The sequence below is a fragment of the Piliocolobus tephrosceles genome, chromosome 16, assembly GCF_002776525.5.
Source record: "Piliocolobus tephrosceles isolate RC106 chromosome 16, ASM277652v3, whole genome shotgun sequence".
NCBI classification, from domain to species: domain Eukaryota; kingdom Metazoa; phylum Chordata; class Mammalia; order Primates; family Cercopithecidae; genus Piliocolobus; species Piliocolobus tephrosceles.
The window spans coordinates 67126625-67141324 of NC_045449.1; the positions used below are offsets into that span (position 1 = coordinate 67126625).

At 52.0% G+C, this 14700-nt stretch overlaps 1 protein-coding gene and 1 long non-coding RNA gene across 2 annotated transcripts in view; one reads left to right on the forward strand and one right to left on the reverse strand.

The window, feature by feature from the left end:
* SDK2 (sidekick cell adhesion molecule 2) overlaps positions 1-14700 on the reverse strand; it is a 309965-nt gene that overhangs the window by 176581 nt on the left and 118684 nt on the right. The gene's annotated exons all lie outside the window — the stretch shown is intronic.
* LOC111542464 lies at positions 3656-8738 on the forward strand. Its single transcript, XR_002731573.2, has 2 exons — positions 3656-3763; positions 6566-8738. It is a non-coding gene; the product is annotated as an uncharacterized LOC111542464 (long non-coding RNA).

The window sequence follows — 14700 nt, forward strand, 5'->3', positions numbered from 1 at the left end:
GGCTAGGGAGGGGGCAGTTTATAACTGGAAGGGAGCGGACCCAGGTGATAGCAGGCTGTGGCTGGGTGCAGCGGGCCTTCTCCTGCACCCCAGGCTGGAGCATAAGGAAGGCCAGGAGCCCAGGACCTGGGTCTATCCTCTCACCATCAGATGTGCCCAGTACTGGGCGTCCTGGTCTTTGGTCACGTTGAGCCCTTGTTTCCAGGACTCACTGGGTTCAGGTAGAGATTCACAATTTAACAGAAGCCATCATGTACATGTGGGGCCCCAGTCAGCTGCCCCTGCTGCACAGCACCCCCACACCTTGCACCCCCCAGGCCCACGGGCTCAGTCTTATTAATATACAATCCGTGGTAGGTTGGGAGGCTTTTCCTTCAACTCCCAGCCTGGCTGCTACTAACCCTTACTGTGGGGACCACCAGAGGGGCAAACCTGAGGGTGGCCTCAGGGTGGCTCAGAGTGCAGGTGCTAGCAGGAGGCTGCCTTCAACTGCTCCCTCTACATTTGTCTGACTGCTGATGTTTCATTTTTTTTTTTTTTGGAGACAGGGTCTCACTCTGTCGCCCAGGCTGCAGTGCAATGGCATGATCTTGGCTCACTGCAGCCTCGACCTCTGGGGCTCAGGTGATCTCTCTACCTCAGCCTCCTGAGTAGCTGAGATCACAGGTATGCACTACCAGCTAACTTTTGTATTTTTAGTAGAGATGGTGTCATGCTGGCCAGGCTGGTCTCGAACTCCTGACCTCCTGGATCCACCTGCCTTGGCCTCCCAAACTGCTGGGATTGCAGGTGTGAGCCACCGTGCCCGGCTTGCTAATGTTTCAATCACGCATCTCTCCCTGCCCATTCAAGCACATCTTTCCATTGCTCTTAACAAGCATCAGGTGAATGCAGCATCTTAAAAACAGTTGAGAAGATGCTTCCTTCTGAGTGTGGACTTGGAGGTGTGACTACCACTGCTGGTCCCTTCCAGGGGCGCTTGCGCCTCCAGGGTCTTCGACCACCTCTGGTCAGGTGGTGAGGAGGTTGGAGAGGCTGGTGGGCACCCATTTGCCAAGGAAAAAGACCCACTGCCCGCTGCCCGCCTGGCAGCAGCCAGCTCTGCTCTCAGCTTAACAAATGGGCACATTCTTACTTCAAAGGCGCATTCATATTCTCCGGCAGCTTTCAAGAGCCCTTTGAATCGCGCTTTTAAAAACCCTCTGTTCATTGCTGTCATCACTCGTTTGTTTTAAAACAATAACGATCCAGCCCCTGGGTGATTAAATCCCTTCCATGTGGGGCTGACTCAGAGCCAGAACAGTCAGAAGGGCTGGGCAGTGTGTGTGTCTGCATGCACACATGTGCATATGTGTGAGCACACACACACTGCGCCCAGATGCCCTCGCCTCTGTAAACCTGCTCACTGGGCAATTTCCTCCCAGGTCTGCGTTTGCCAGTTCATTCTTCAAGCGCTCCCGGGGGTGCCAGCCTGCAGCAGAATGACTTTTGCTTGGATGAGTTGATTCCAGAGGCTGCTGGAGATAATGACTCTGGGGAGGAAGAGAGGAAAGGGAAGGCCTTTCCCTGAGAATCTGCTGGGTACCAGGCCCTGGGTTGGGGGCCCCACATTCCTCGCCTCCTGTTGTCCTTACAAGACTCCTCTCCCCAAGCTCCTGTGGTAAAGTCACCCCCTCCCGAAAGACCCCCTGCCATCTGGATACAGGGATCCTGGTAGGGACGCCCTACCTAGGACTCAGAGCAGTGACAGCTGATTTTCCTCCAGGACCTGCCTCGTCTTAAAGCAAGAGATGGCAGGGGGCTGGCAGGGTGTGTGCTGTAGGAAGAATGACAGACTGAGGGGAAGATGCTGCTGGGATAACAGAACGTGTGGATGTGTGTATGTGTGCATATGTATGTGTGTGTGTGCATGTGTGTGTGTGCAGGTGTGTCTGCATGTATATCCATGTGTGGACATTCACATATCTGTGAATGTCAATGTGTGTGTCAGTGCACATCTGTGTGTGCAAGCCTGTGTGTTCAAGTACGTGTGTCTGTGGTCTATTTCTGTGTGCACATATCTGTGTGTGTGTATGTATTTATGTGCAGGGATTGATTTCTGTGCTGTGAACGCTCAGGAGGGTAACACAAATCAGTGACCTTGGGAAAGTCACTTAACCTCTTTGGACCTCATTTTCCTTAGCTATAAATTGGGTATATGTTTGCTTTGAAGATTAAATACATTAATAAATATATAGCACTTAGAACTGAACCTGACATGTGCTAGGAGGGGTGGCTATTAATACTATTGATTATATATAAAGATGGACAGATTAGCCCAGAGAGAAGAGCTCATATCCTGTTGGCAGCTGCCAGTGGCTCCCCTCAGCCTTAGCACTAGGATGGTACAATACACAACCTATGCAACTGTACACAACAGCCCTTTTAGCCACTCTCCCTGTGGAAAAGGGGATAATTGAGAAGGAAGGAGGATTGTGGATAGAAAGAATCGACGTTATAAAGATGCCATTCTCTTAAACTTTTCACTTCAAACACACACACATACACACATGAAGGAATTTTTTTTAAGTAGACAAAGTGATTCTAACGTTCACATAAAAACAACAACCATGAAAGAATAGCCAAACAAATTCTGAAAAAGTATAGCAAGCAGAGGAAACCAGCATAGACATTTAACTACATTACAAAGCTGCAATAATTAAAACAGTGCCGTATAAAATAGACTGATGAAGAAATTGTCCAGGAGTCTAGAAATAGACCCAAATACATATGAGGAAATTTAATGTATGATGAAAGTAGAATTTCAAATCAGTGGGTAATAGACTAATTATTCAATAAATGGTTTTGAAACAGCTAGGGAACCATTTGGGGATAAAAAAATAAAGTTGAATCTCTTTCTGGCACTTTTACCTCAAAATAAATGCTAGAAAGATCAATGTTTTAAACATTAAAAAAAAAATGAAATTCTAAAAGACCTAGAAAAAAAATCAGAGATTTAAAAATACACAGTCTTGGCAAAGCAAAGTACTCGCCAAGTACTTTCTAAGTACTATGCAAGCTCCAAAAGGTCATAAAACAGATTGATACCTTCAACTACACAGAAATTCTGCCTGGAAAAAGAAAAAACCTCATAAACAAAAAGAAGCGACAAATGACAAACTGGGGAAAGATATTTGCAACTCTTATCATGGGCAAAGAGCTAATTTTCCTGATATAGAAATGTTCCCACAAATCAATAAGAAAAAGATTAACAAACCAACAGAAAAATGGGCAAAGGATATGAAGTTCGCAGAAAAGAATTACAAATGCCCCTGGAACTCACACAAAGATGCTCAGCCTCATGATAAGAAAAAGGAAAACTAAAATTCAATAAGATACCATTTTTTCCCCTATCACATCGGCCAAGATGTAAAAGTGTGATATTCTGGGTTGGTGAATTTGTAGAGCAACAGGCACCCTCGCAGACAGCTTTGCGGGACTGTAGCTTGGTACGCCCTCTACGGAGAGCAATTTGGCAATGCTATCAAAGCTAAAAATGCACACATCCTCCAATTCGCCAGCTCTTCAAGGAATTCACCCTCCGCAGACTCACTTGTGCATGTGTGAAATGACAGCACTTCAGAGTCTCTTGGTTTGTAACAGCAAAAGCTTGGAAATGGCCTGAATGCCTATCAAGAGGGCACTGGTTAAAGAAACGATTGTCCCTCCAAACAACAGAATTCTGTGCAGCAGACGGCGTCTGAGCGATCTTTGAGAACTACTGGTAAATGACAAAAACAAGAATAGGGCGGATAAGCTCAGGCATGGAATAGGGTGGATAATCTGCTACCGTTTACATAGAAGCTTTTCTTCTTCAAGTATAAAAATCAATTTGTTTGTATTGGCACAGGCTTTTTCTAGTGGCTCCATGAAAAACGGATCCCAGTGACACTTGAGGGAGATCTGGGTGCCCAGGGACTTGGGTTGGGGGACTAGCTTTTCACTCTATACCTTTGTGTAACATTTATATTGCGGACCACGGGTATGAATTACTTATCTATGATCAGATATATGTATATATGTGCATACATGTATGTAAGTGTGCAGGGTGAGCCGTTCACAGGGTGATCTCATTGATGACAGGGAAGAGGACAGACCCTCTGTGTGTCAAGTAGGCATGTCACATGGCTCAGGGGGTCCCGGACCACCAGAGCCTGAGATGCTTAAATGGAGAGCTGGCCTTCAGAGGCCAGCAAGAGGCCTCAGCCTGGGGCTTCCTTGTAATTTCCCATAACAGGTCAAGGGTCGCTGATTGCCATCTTCCCTTGATATTCGCACTAAATACCCCCATTGTCCTCCCTAGGCTCCAGGCTAAATGGCGCCATACAGAAGCCAATCTCAACTTCAACTTTTCCCCTCCTCTGCAAAATAATGTCATCTTTCTCTGGAGTCCCCAGGCTGTGTCCATCTCACTGTTCGGGGGATGTGACTTCCCAGCCAGCCCAGCCCTGGGAACCACACCTCCCATGGAGCCATTCTGCTGGGAATGGGTCGGTGGGTGGAGGAAGCGGGTGATGGCTTCTACCAGCCACCTAATTGGCCAAGTGATGTCCATCTGCCCTCCAGAACAAGCTGCAGGGAGTACCAAGCCTGGACAAACTCCCTTCCCAGCTCTGAAACATGCAGAAACCTCTCTCTTTTTGCGGCTTCTTCTCAGGCATGGAATAAGGGCTCAGTCATCATGAGCTTCCCTGGAATGCTTGGGAACAGGGTGGGAGCTGGGATTTCTACACTTGCAAACTTTTTCCCCACCATCTCCTAGTCTTGGCCTCACCGCCATGTCCTGGATTGATTACCACGGCCTCCTAATGGGTGCCAGGTGTAGAAACCTGTGGTCCTTACCCTTGACGGGGCACAGACCTGAGCAGGACGAACCCTGGGTCAGAGGGAGCAGGGGCTCAGGGTGGGCTGCTCTCACCAAACCTCACTTTTCTCCAAACTTCTAGTCTTGCTGCTGCCTTTATTCCATACTAGCCATGGAACTTTCTATCCACGAAGCACTTTATGTCCATCATCTCAGTTAAGAGGCCTGAGTTCATCTCAAGGAAACCACTAACATTGTCCCCATTTTACATAGGAGAAAACCGACGCTCAGAAAGGTTCTGTAATTGGACTCCGCCACATTGACATAAACCCAGATCTGGCAGGTTCCAGAGCTCTGGATCTTTCTACCATTAGCAGAAGACTTCCCAAAGCTGTCTCACCCTTCATACCCCAACCTGTAGCACCAGGGGTGGTGAGAGGGATGGGGAGCATTCAAGGAGGTTGGTGCCCTCTCTCAGGGAACTGGTTTCTACTCCACAAGCAGAGGCCATGCAGCATTCCTACTTCAGCCTGCGATGTCACGGCCCCAGAGCCAGATCCTGGGGTGAGGGCAAGACAGGCGGCCCAGCTGGGAATGAGTCCTGGAAATTAGCTAGAAGGATAAGGTCACAGAATGTCCCAGGAGAGACTGGTCTGCCCAGGGGGTGAGGGTTTCAGGTGGATGAGCTAAGAAAGTGCAGGGAGAGAAGCCTGGAAATGGAGGTCAAATAGCACAGAAGACGAATGCAGGCAGGCGTGGGAGCCGAGTAAAATAAGGCAGAGGCCAGAGCCTTGGAGGCTTCTTGGGAAGAAGGGGCTAAGCTGGGGGAACCCACCCCGCAGCCCTTCTCCCAAGGAACCACCTTTTCAAGAATCTGGCTTGAAAATCCCAGTGGGAGAAGATAAATTGGGTTTACATCCCATTTCCATGCTAACTAAAGGTTGGCCTCATACAGATTCGCCTCCTGGGCCTTACCTGTCGCATCAGTGAAACAGACGGAAACCCCTGCCCCAGAGGTTGCAGGTGGATCAAATGAGCTAATGTGTGTGAGGTTGGAGCCACAGTGCTTAAAGCCTCAGGGGTGCCCCTTTCTGCCACACCAACCGTTGGGGGTGGCCACATAGGAAGGAGATGGGGAAAGAGGGGCAGGGCTGTTACGATCATCCCAGCTGTTTCCTTCTTCTCAGAACCATCCCCTCTAAGCAGCCCACAGTCTCCTGAAGGTCTTACATCTGAGGCTTCCAAATTCAGCCCCCTCAAGGCCATTCCAAGCTGGCTCAAAAATTGGGTCTTGCCTGGGATGGCTCGTAAGGTTCTGAGCAGGGTCAGGACTGGTAGAGACAGCTGGAGCCTGAGGAGGGGTTGCAAATGCCTGCATGGACTGGTCTCACAACGTTGGTCAAACTCAGGTGGGAGACGGTACTGGACAGAGTGCTGAGGGCCCAGGAGGAGGCTGCTGTGGTCCTGTTCAGCCCCTGCCCTCCAGAATAAATGTCTGCACGTCATATACCGCAGCAGGCGGGGCAGGGACTCTCTAGCTGCCTATAAAGGCTGCAGGGCCCAGGGCTCCCTTCCCTCTCCCAGCCCCATGCCTGGCAAGACCTCCTGCTCCTGCCTCCCCAGCCAGGGCCCCACAGCACCCTAGCCCCCTTCCCTTGGATTCCCTCCTCCTCCCTTCTCCCACAAATGAGATGCTAATTTATGCCCCTCCCTGTCTCCTAGCAGATGCCTGGCCCAGCTCCGGCCCCAGTGCCGCCTGCATGCCAAGTGCTTCATTAGCCAGGAAAGAAGGCTCTCGCCCTCCTTCGTCTAATCCTCGCCAGTGACCTTCAGGAGCCAGGCACCTTCTGACGTCAGGGGCCTGGGACGGTGCAATCATCAATTACGCCGCGGCCTCCGCAGCTGTTCCCAAATGGATTTCTTGCTCAGAGAAGCGTGTTCGAAAAGCATCTAATGGAACGGATCATCAATTTGTTTGAATACACATCTAATCTGATTAGGGGGGCACTGGCCACCAGGGCAGCTAGTACAACTGAGCCTTGACATGGCCTCAGGGGATCGTAAGTGGGATGGCGGGGCCAGCCTGGGGAAGGAGGGTTGTGTGCCCTGGGCCTGCCACCAAGCCCTCCTTGAGCTCAGCCCATGGTACGTTCAGCCAAAAAAGTCACAGAGAAAAGCAGAACACGTCACACAGATGCCAGGAGAGCTGGGCCCATGCCTCCTATTTTTCTATAGCCCTGGCACTGGGCACAGAGCCTGGGACAAAGAAGATGCTTGGGAAATATGTGGCGAATGAACGACAATAAGACCCAGCATGGAAGCCAAGGGATGTTCATAAAGTCATCTCCGGGACAGACTAGGTGATGCCTGTATTGGGTTGAATATGTCTCCCCCAAATTCATGTCCTTCCCAGAACCTCAGAATGTGACCTGATTTGGAAATTAGGTCTTTGGAGATGTAGTTTGTGAAGATGAGGTCACGCTGGAGTAGGATGGGCCTTCCGTGACTGGTATCTTTGTAGGAGGAGAAGAAACCTAGGGACAGAGACTCACAAGGAGAAGACGGGAGCCAAGTAAAGACAGAGGCAGGGACTGAAGCGATGCATCTACCAGCCAGGGAATGCCAAGGACTGCTGGGAGCCACCAGGTAGGCCTAGGACGGGGGCAGGACGGAGCCTCCCGTGAGCCTGCAGAAGGAGCATACTCCTGTCACCTTGATTTCAGACTTCTGGCCTCCAGAACTGTGAGAGAATAGGTTTCTGTTGTTTAAAGCCACCCAGCTTATAGTACTTTGTCATGGCAGCCCCAGGAAACTCACACGATGCCTACAGGAAGCTTTGTCCATCATTCCACAGAAGGCAGCCTGGCAGAGAACCTGAAGGGAGCCCGAGCCCTGCCTCGCTGGACGTAGCCGGCCCTTCCCAGACACACCACGTGCGCCTTGCCCCAGGACCTTTGCTAGTGCCGCTCTCTTCCCTGGGGAGCCCTTTCTTGCCTTCTTTACCAGGAAAACGTCGGTGTTCAATCCATGTGAGTTCCTGTCCAGCACCCCTTCAAAGCTGTAACGCTTCTCCAGCTGTCCTCCTCGGACTCCTGAGATCGCCTCCTTCCCAGCATGCTTGGTGATTCCCATGCTGCGTCCCCCACTGCTGGGCACACTGGGGCTCCCTCATCTCCCTAGCCCCAGAGCCTGGTAATGGCCTGGCATACAGAAGAGCCCAGATCCATGATAAAGTAGGCAAGTGAACTTGCTGTGGACCAGCAGGTTCCCTCCCTTCTTGGGAGCAGACCAGACTGGAGATCACAAAGTTCCCTTCCAGCCCTGACATTATAAGAGCAGAGTAGCTCTCTGGGGGATGACCTTACTGGGCCCTGGAATGGGACCACCTGGGTTCAAACCCAGTGGACTCTGCCACCCACAAGCTGTGTGTCCTTGGGCATCACTCTGTAATTCTGCTGCACCTCTCCTGAAACACAGGGATAGCAGTGCCTACCTCACAGGCCTATGGAAAGGGGTAAGGGCTTTGACCAGTGCCTGGTACAGAGAAAGAGCCCTTGAGAAGGAGGCTGTTATTATTTCTCATCTTGGCTTGGTGTAGCCTCTGCAAGCCCATCTCATAGCCGGGCCCTCCTGTTTGAACCACACAGGTAAACAGAGCCAAAGCACCTCCAAGCTTGCATGGAAAAAAAGACAGTTTTCATTTCCAATAGGTTTATTTTGCAATTAACAGAGGGGAAGGGAGCTCTTTCTTACATTTCCCTTGGAGGGTTCAGAGATTAAACTTATACCATTGATGAGAATGTTTTGGCCTCACGATTCTATTATCATTTTAGTGCATTCAGATTCATTTGAGCTATAAAAGCGGTGATAATAAAATGTTCACAAACTCCTGGAACTCCTCCCAAGCCCGATGGTGCTACGTGGACCACAATCCTCTTCCCCTCAGTGACCCCGAGGCAGGACAGCATGTTTGGAGCAATTCTCCAATTTTACAGCTGAGACTTGAGACATCCTAGAAATTGATCAATGGCCTGGCTGGCCTGGGTGGCTTCATGAGACTTGGCTCTGCCTCACCTCTGTCACTCTTCTCACAGGTGACTTTCTTCACCATGCAGGTACCACTCTTCTGCCCATCCCCTAAGCCTGTGGACTCTGGTGACAGAGACACTGGCTTCCCACAGGTCTGCAGGAGCCCAGAGCAAGGACTTATAGGACCAGGGATGCTTCCAAGAACCCACAGCCTGGGGGTCTCCAATGTCTACCTCCTTGGTCAGTGATGATGCCACCAGATGCAGGGCACAGAAGGCTGTGCTGTGAGGAAGGGACCAGCACCCCAGAGCTCTGGCTGGCATGCTTCCCAGGGGCAGCCACTGTTCCTCCTCTTGCCCACCCTTGGAGAAGGGCCATCATCTAAAAGGAGGGAGAGATGGAAGTGGGGGGAAGATGGGATGGGAGTTAGGGGTGGTGGCTCTGACTTAACACCAGCCTTGGTTTCCCAATATTGAATGAAGAGGGCTCAGCTGGACAGCGAGTGTCCTTAGGGGCTTGACCTCACCACCCCCAGATGGGGCCTTTCTGTCCAATTTCAGGGGCTTCTCCTCAATTTCCTGGCTTCAGGTCAAGGCTGCTCAGCCCAGGGACAAGAAAGAAAGGTGGGTATTTTTTAAAGGCCTACTCCACACTGAGCTCCTCATGTTTACCCATTTAATCCTCCCAGCTTCCTTAGGGGAGTGCTGTGAGGACTTCCCTTTTATTTCTCTCATCTGAAGCTCAGAGGAGAGAGGTACCCAGTCACACGTGTGTCAGTGGCCGAGCTGGGTTTTGAACCCATAGCTGCCTGCCTCCATGCAAGGCCTCTGACCTCCCCTCCGTCCAGGCTGTGTTTGGAGCCCAGGAATGGATTCCGAAGCGGGGCCCCGCAGGGAAGGAAAAACAAAGCGCGAGTCGCTCTCCGCATGGAGGCTGAGAGATGGAGCCCCCGCTGAAGAAGAACACACATTCATCAGGCTGGTGACCCTGGTGTACCGGCGCTTTGTGGCGTGTAACAAAGACTGCCGAGCAGAAAATTGGAGTTCAATTTGCCGTCCATCCTGCGCGCAGTGCTCAGCCCATTCTAGTCCCTGGCAGGCACCTCTACGTTTTATCATAAATAATAACACCACGCGGCTCTGTGGCCCTTTCCGCAGTTACAGTCCCCGAGCAATTTACAAGCCAGATTATACACAGAAGCCTGCACATGCCTGCCGGCCGGCACACACCACACACATGCGGCCTCCTCTCCAGTCACTCCCAGGGGCCCACGGCCACCCTGGTGTCACCCACCTGGGGCTGCACCCGATCGGGAGGGAAGCAGGTCCTCGTCCACCCCTGGATGCTGGGCTCTGCTCCTGCCCCGGTCACCTTCCTTATCCCTTTTACTGGCTCTCATGGTTGGCAGAGAACCCATGAGGTCTGGTGGCCCTCTGTCCCCTGCTGAGCCAAGGTTAAGGCCACTGCCGCTCTCTTTCTTTTCATTTTAGAAGGAGCGTCTGGACCCCCTCCCTTCTGATCAGCAGTGGCCCTTTGTCTCTACTACAGGGAGCCCCGTCTCTCCTCAGAACTTATTGGTGTGGTGGGAGACACAAAAGCAGCAACAGAGACCCACAAGTTCAACCTCTCACTTCACAGATGAGACCCCCAGGGCCCAGAGAGGTGCGGCAGCTCCCCTGGGGACTCTGCATCAGCTGCTGAGCTGAGACCAAAGTTCAGGACCACCAGCGTCCAGTCCACTACACAGCGAAGCCCTGTGGAGGGAGGTCCACAAAAGTCTAGGGCAGACTGGGCGGCTCCCTCTGAGCATCTAGAAACTTCCCCAGAGACAGAAGCTTCAGGCAGGGCCTGGAGGGGCTCCAGCTGCAGCTCCTTTCCCCTCTTGCCATCAAGCTAAATAAGAGGTCAACTATTGTATGATGCCATTTATATGAGATATCCAGAGTAGGTAGATCCATAGAGACAGGGCTCAGATTGGTGACTGGCAGGTGGTTGGGAGAAAGGGGAATGGGGAGTGACTGTTAGCGGGCACAGGTTTCCTTCTGGGGTGATGAAACTGTTCTGGAACTCAGTGGTGGTTGTACATCATTGTGAATGTACTAAGTGCCACTGAATAGCTCACTGTAGCCTTGCCCTCCCAGGCTCAAGTGATCCTCCCACTTCAGCCTCCCGCGCAGCTGGAACCACAGGCACGTACCACCACGCTCAGCTAATTTTTTGTATTTTTAGTAAAGATGAGGTTTCAACATGATGCCCAGGCTGGTCTCGAACTCTTAGACTCAAGCAATCCACCCACCTCGGCCTCCCAAAGTGCTGGGATTAAGGCATGAGTCCAGTCTTAAAATGGCTAATTTCATGTCATGCAAATCTTACCTTCAGCAAAAAAAATTAAAAAACATACAATGGATGCCAGGTGGTGCGTGCCCTCCTACTTCCACTCCTGTCCCTGCCAGCGCCATGCAGTCCTTGGGAAGAAGACTATAAAGCAACTCCAGGTGCTGTGCTCCTTCCTGTGATAAGCCATCATCTGGCTCCTGCCTTCCTGCCTCCTGCCCTTGCCCTGCCTGTACTCAGGAGCTTCTCGCATGTGCGGGCTCAGGCGCTGGGTCTCCTCTGGGTTCTGGAGGGTGAGGATGCGTTTCCAATCACTCTCAAGTTTGCAGGCCATTTGCAGTGGCAGAAGGCCTTGGCTTTGCTAGTGGATGGGAATCGCGGGCCGCGGGGGTGAGCCCCACCTCCACATTTACAGACTGCTCGAGACAGAGTCAACACCTGTTTTCTGAGCCACAGTGTCCTGGTGTGCACCAGGGAGTCCTGTGACACCTCCCTTGCTGGGTTTTGTTAGGATTCAATGCCATAGAACTGGAGAAAAACCCGGGGGACACCATGCCTGGCTGAGGGCTTGGCATACAGAGATCACAGGAACCAGGCAGGTGCCAGGCCTCGTGCTGGTGCGTCCAGTGTATTTTCTTATTTGCACCACACAGCAATGCTGTGCACTCAGAACTATTCACGGCCTCACTTTACAGAGGAGGGCACTGAGGCTTGAAGAGTTGAGTGACTCCCAAGGTTACATAATGGAAGGTTCATTTTCTTGCTCCTTCCACAAGCCCAGTGTCATCAAAGACCAACCCAGAGTGTGCAACTCTGAGCGCCCCAGAGAGAGAAGGCAGGGCTTAGCTCTGGCGGAGTTCCAGGGTGGGTGGACGGGCTGCCCCAAAGGCAGGGAGGAGTGACGCTGTGCCGACCCATGCCCCAGGCTGCAGCCACCTCTGCTGCCCACCTCATCCTGGCCTGGCTGCCTTTGCTCGTGTGCTGGTGGCAGGTGGCATTCCCAGGCAATAGCCTGGCCCGCCTGCTTGGGGAAACAGGGGAGTCTGCTGAAGGGGGGCTGTTGGTGGTGGGGAGGGACAGGAGGCAGGCCCCCACATTCCAGGGGACTGTATTCATTATCCTTGCCTGGGAAGCAGCCGGGATTCTCTGCCGCCTCTGCTCTTCTGCTTTGAAAACGCATAGCCCATCTGTGGTACAGGAAAGGTTGCTAAACCGACATCTGCAGGAGAAGGTGATGGTATCTGAACTCTGCTACCATCTCCTGATGGTTATTCACCCAGGGAGGTCAGCAGCTCCCCTTGCTTCTCTTGCTCAATGTCATGTCCCCAGATCTAATCAGCACCACCTCACCCACCCCCGCTCCTCTCTGGAGGAACCTGGGGCCAGCAGCTGATACCAGGGAAGAGGAGAGATTCAGAAACAAGAGGAGAGAGACAGAAACACAAGGAAATTCACACTAATGAGAGAGCAGGCTGGGCTTACCCTGAGCATCTCCGTGGTGCCCAGGTTCACATTCAAATGGAGTTTGTGTCTCTGTCTCTGGTCCCCAGCTCCTCTTGTGAGTGGGATGAGGGAGGAAGAGGCAGCTGAGGCCGGACATCAGGGAAAGCCCTGGGCTGGAGGCCAGGCCCTGTCCCGGCTGCGGCTGCTGCAGCTTCTTAGCTTCTCTAGTGGGAAGCATCTGTGGACTTCATCTAGCCCAACCTCTCTTTCTGGCAGATGGGAAAACCGACGTAGAAGAGACCAAGGGAGGATCAGAGCTAGATTTTCGGATACCACGTCACTCTATCTTACTTGATAGCTCTTGGCCTCATTTTTTCCATCTGTTAAGTGGGCATGAAGGTTTCACAGTCATCCACTGTCCCCTTCCAAGTCTAGGCTCTGCAATTGGGCCTTATGGAGGATGTCTGGTTATGCCAGGAGAGCCTCTTTTCCCCGAGAGAGACCAAGCTTCTTGATGGGGGAAGGGCTGGTGCTGCTGAATGCTCTTCATGGATATCTGCTCTACCCCATATTCAGGGCTGAATTTGTTGAAGTCCTAACCCTGGATACCCATGATTGTGGTCTTATTTATTGTAGAAGTGGTTTTTGCAGACATAATCAAGTTAAGATGAGGTCATGAGAGGGGCCTCTAATCCCACATGACTGATGACACAGACACACAGGAGAAGATGACCATGTGAAGACAGGCGAAGATGCGAGCAATGTAGCTGCCAGCACGCGAACGCCAGCAGGGCTAGCAGCCCCAGAAACCAGAAGAGGCAAGGATGGGACTTCCCTTACGGACTGCAGAGGGAGCATGGCCCTGCTGGCACTTTGATTTCAGCCTACTGGCCTCCACAACCATGCGACAAGAAATTTCTGTTGTCTGAAGCCACCCAGTTGTAGCACTTTGTTATAGCAGCAAATGGAACCACCCCCTCACCTGCACCCCCCCAAATAACAGGCCAGCACTGCGTGGAGCCCCTTTCTCTATGCAGATTTCCCAGACGCTACCCCGGCAGAAGTGAGCCCCCTCTTGTATGCTCACATGTCCGTCACGACAGCCCTAAACTTCTGAGAGCCTTACTGGACCTGGTACATCTTGGTCATTTCTGTACCGTCAGTCCTTAATCTGGTGTCTTCCACAGAATAGGAGCTCAGTGGACATTGAGCAAGGGAATGAATGAAAGGGATTTTCTCGTCTCCAGGCTCTGTGATCATCCCTTACCTGCATCCCGCTGACCTATCACTTCTCATTCCTACTGGCCACTTCTCCATGTTCGGGCCTCCATTTGCCCTCCCTGGCCCCAGAACCACGTCATGACAGCTGCTCTGCAGTTGGGCCTGAGCTCGGCCAATGGTGACTGACGACATTCTGCGCAGCAGGGACCCTCGGGCAGCAGGATTGGCATGTTGGCAGGAGACACGGTGTGACTGATAGCCCTACGTGTTGATAGGTCCTTTCCAACCCCTTCCCCAGAGGCTGGCGCTTTCTGGGAAGGAGACCAACATGGCCCCCCCTCCTCCGCCATTCACCCTTCTTTTTCTGTTGCCTCCCTTCTTTCTTGGAACTGAAACTCCTGCCTTTCCCCTGGCTGGCTGTGGATAAAGGGATGTTCAGTGTTCTCGGGCTCAGGCAGAGAATGAGGGGCTCCTTGGATTCCCCTTTTTCCTGCCAGGACACCCCCATCCAGACAGAGTGATGTGGGAGTCACATACCTACTGTGCCCTCTTCCCTCTAGCATGACTGGAACAGGGGCCCTCCTTCCCAGGGCCTCTGTCTGTGGTCACGAGGGCCAGGCACCTCTGTGCTCTCTGTGTGTGATCCCTGAGCCCAGATAGCACGACTGTCCCATTGCACAGATGAGAACACCGATGCTCAAAGACATGAAGTGACTTCGCCCAGGTTACACAAATGGTCAGCGTAGACTCTGGGATTGGAATGCCAAGTTCTCCATCTCCAAAGCCCACATTCCTTCCACCGCAATGCATGAAGTGGGTTGGAAAGGCAA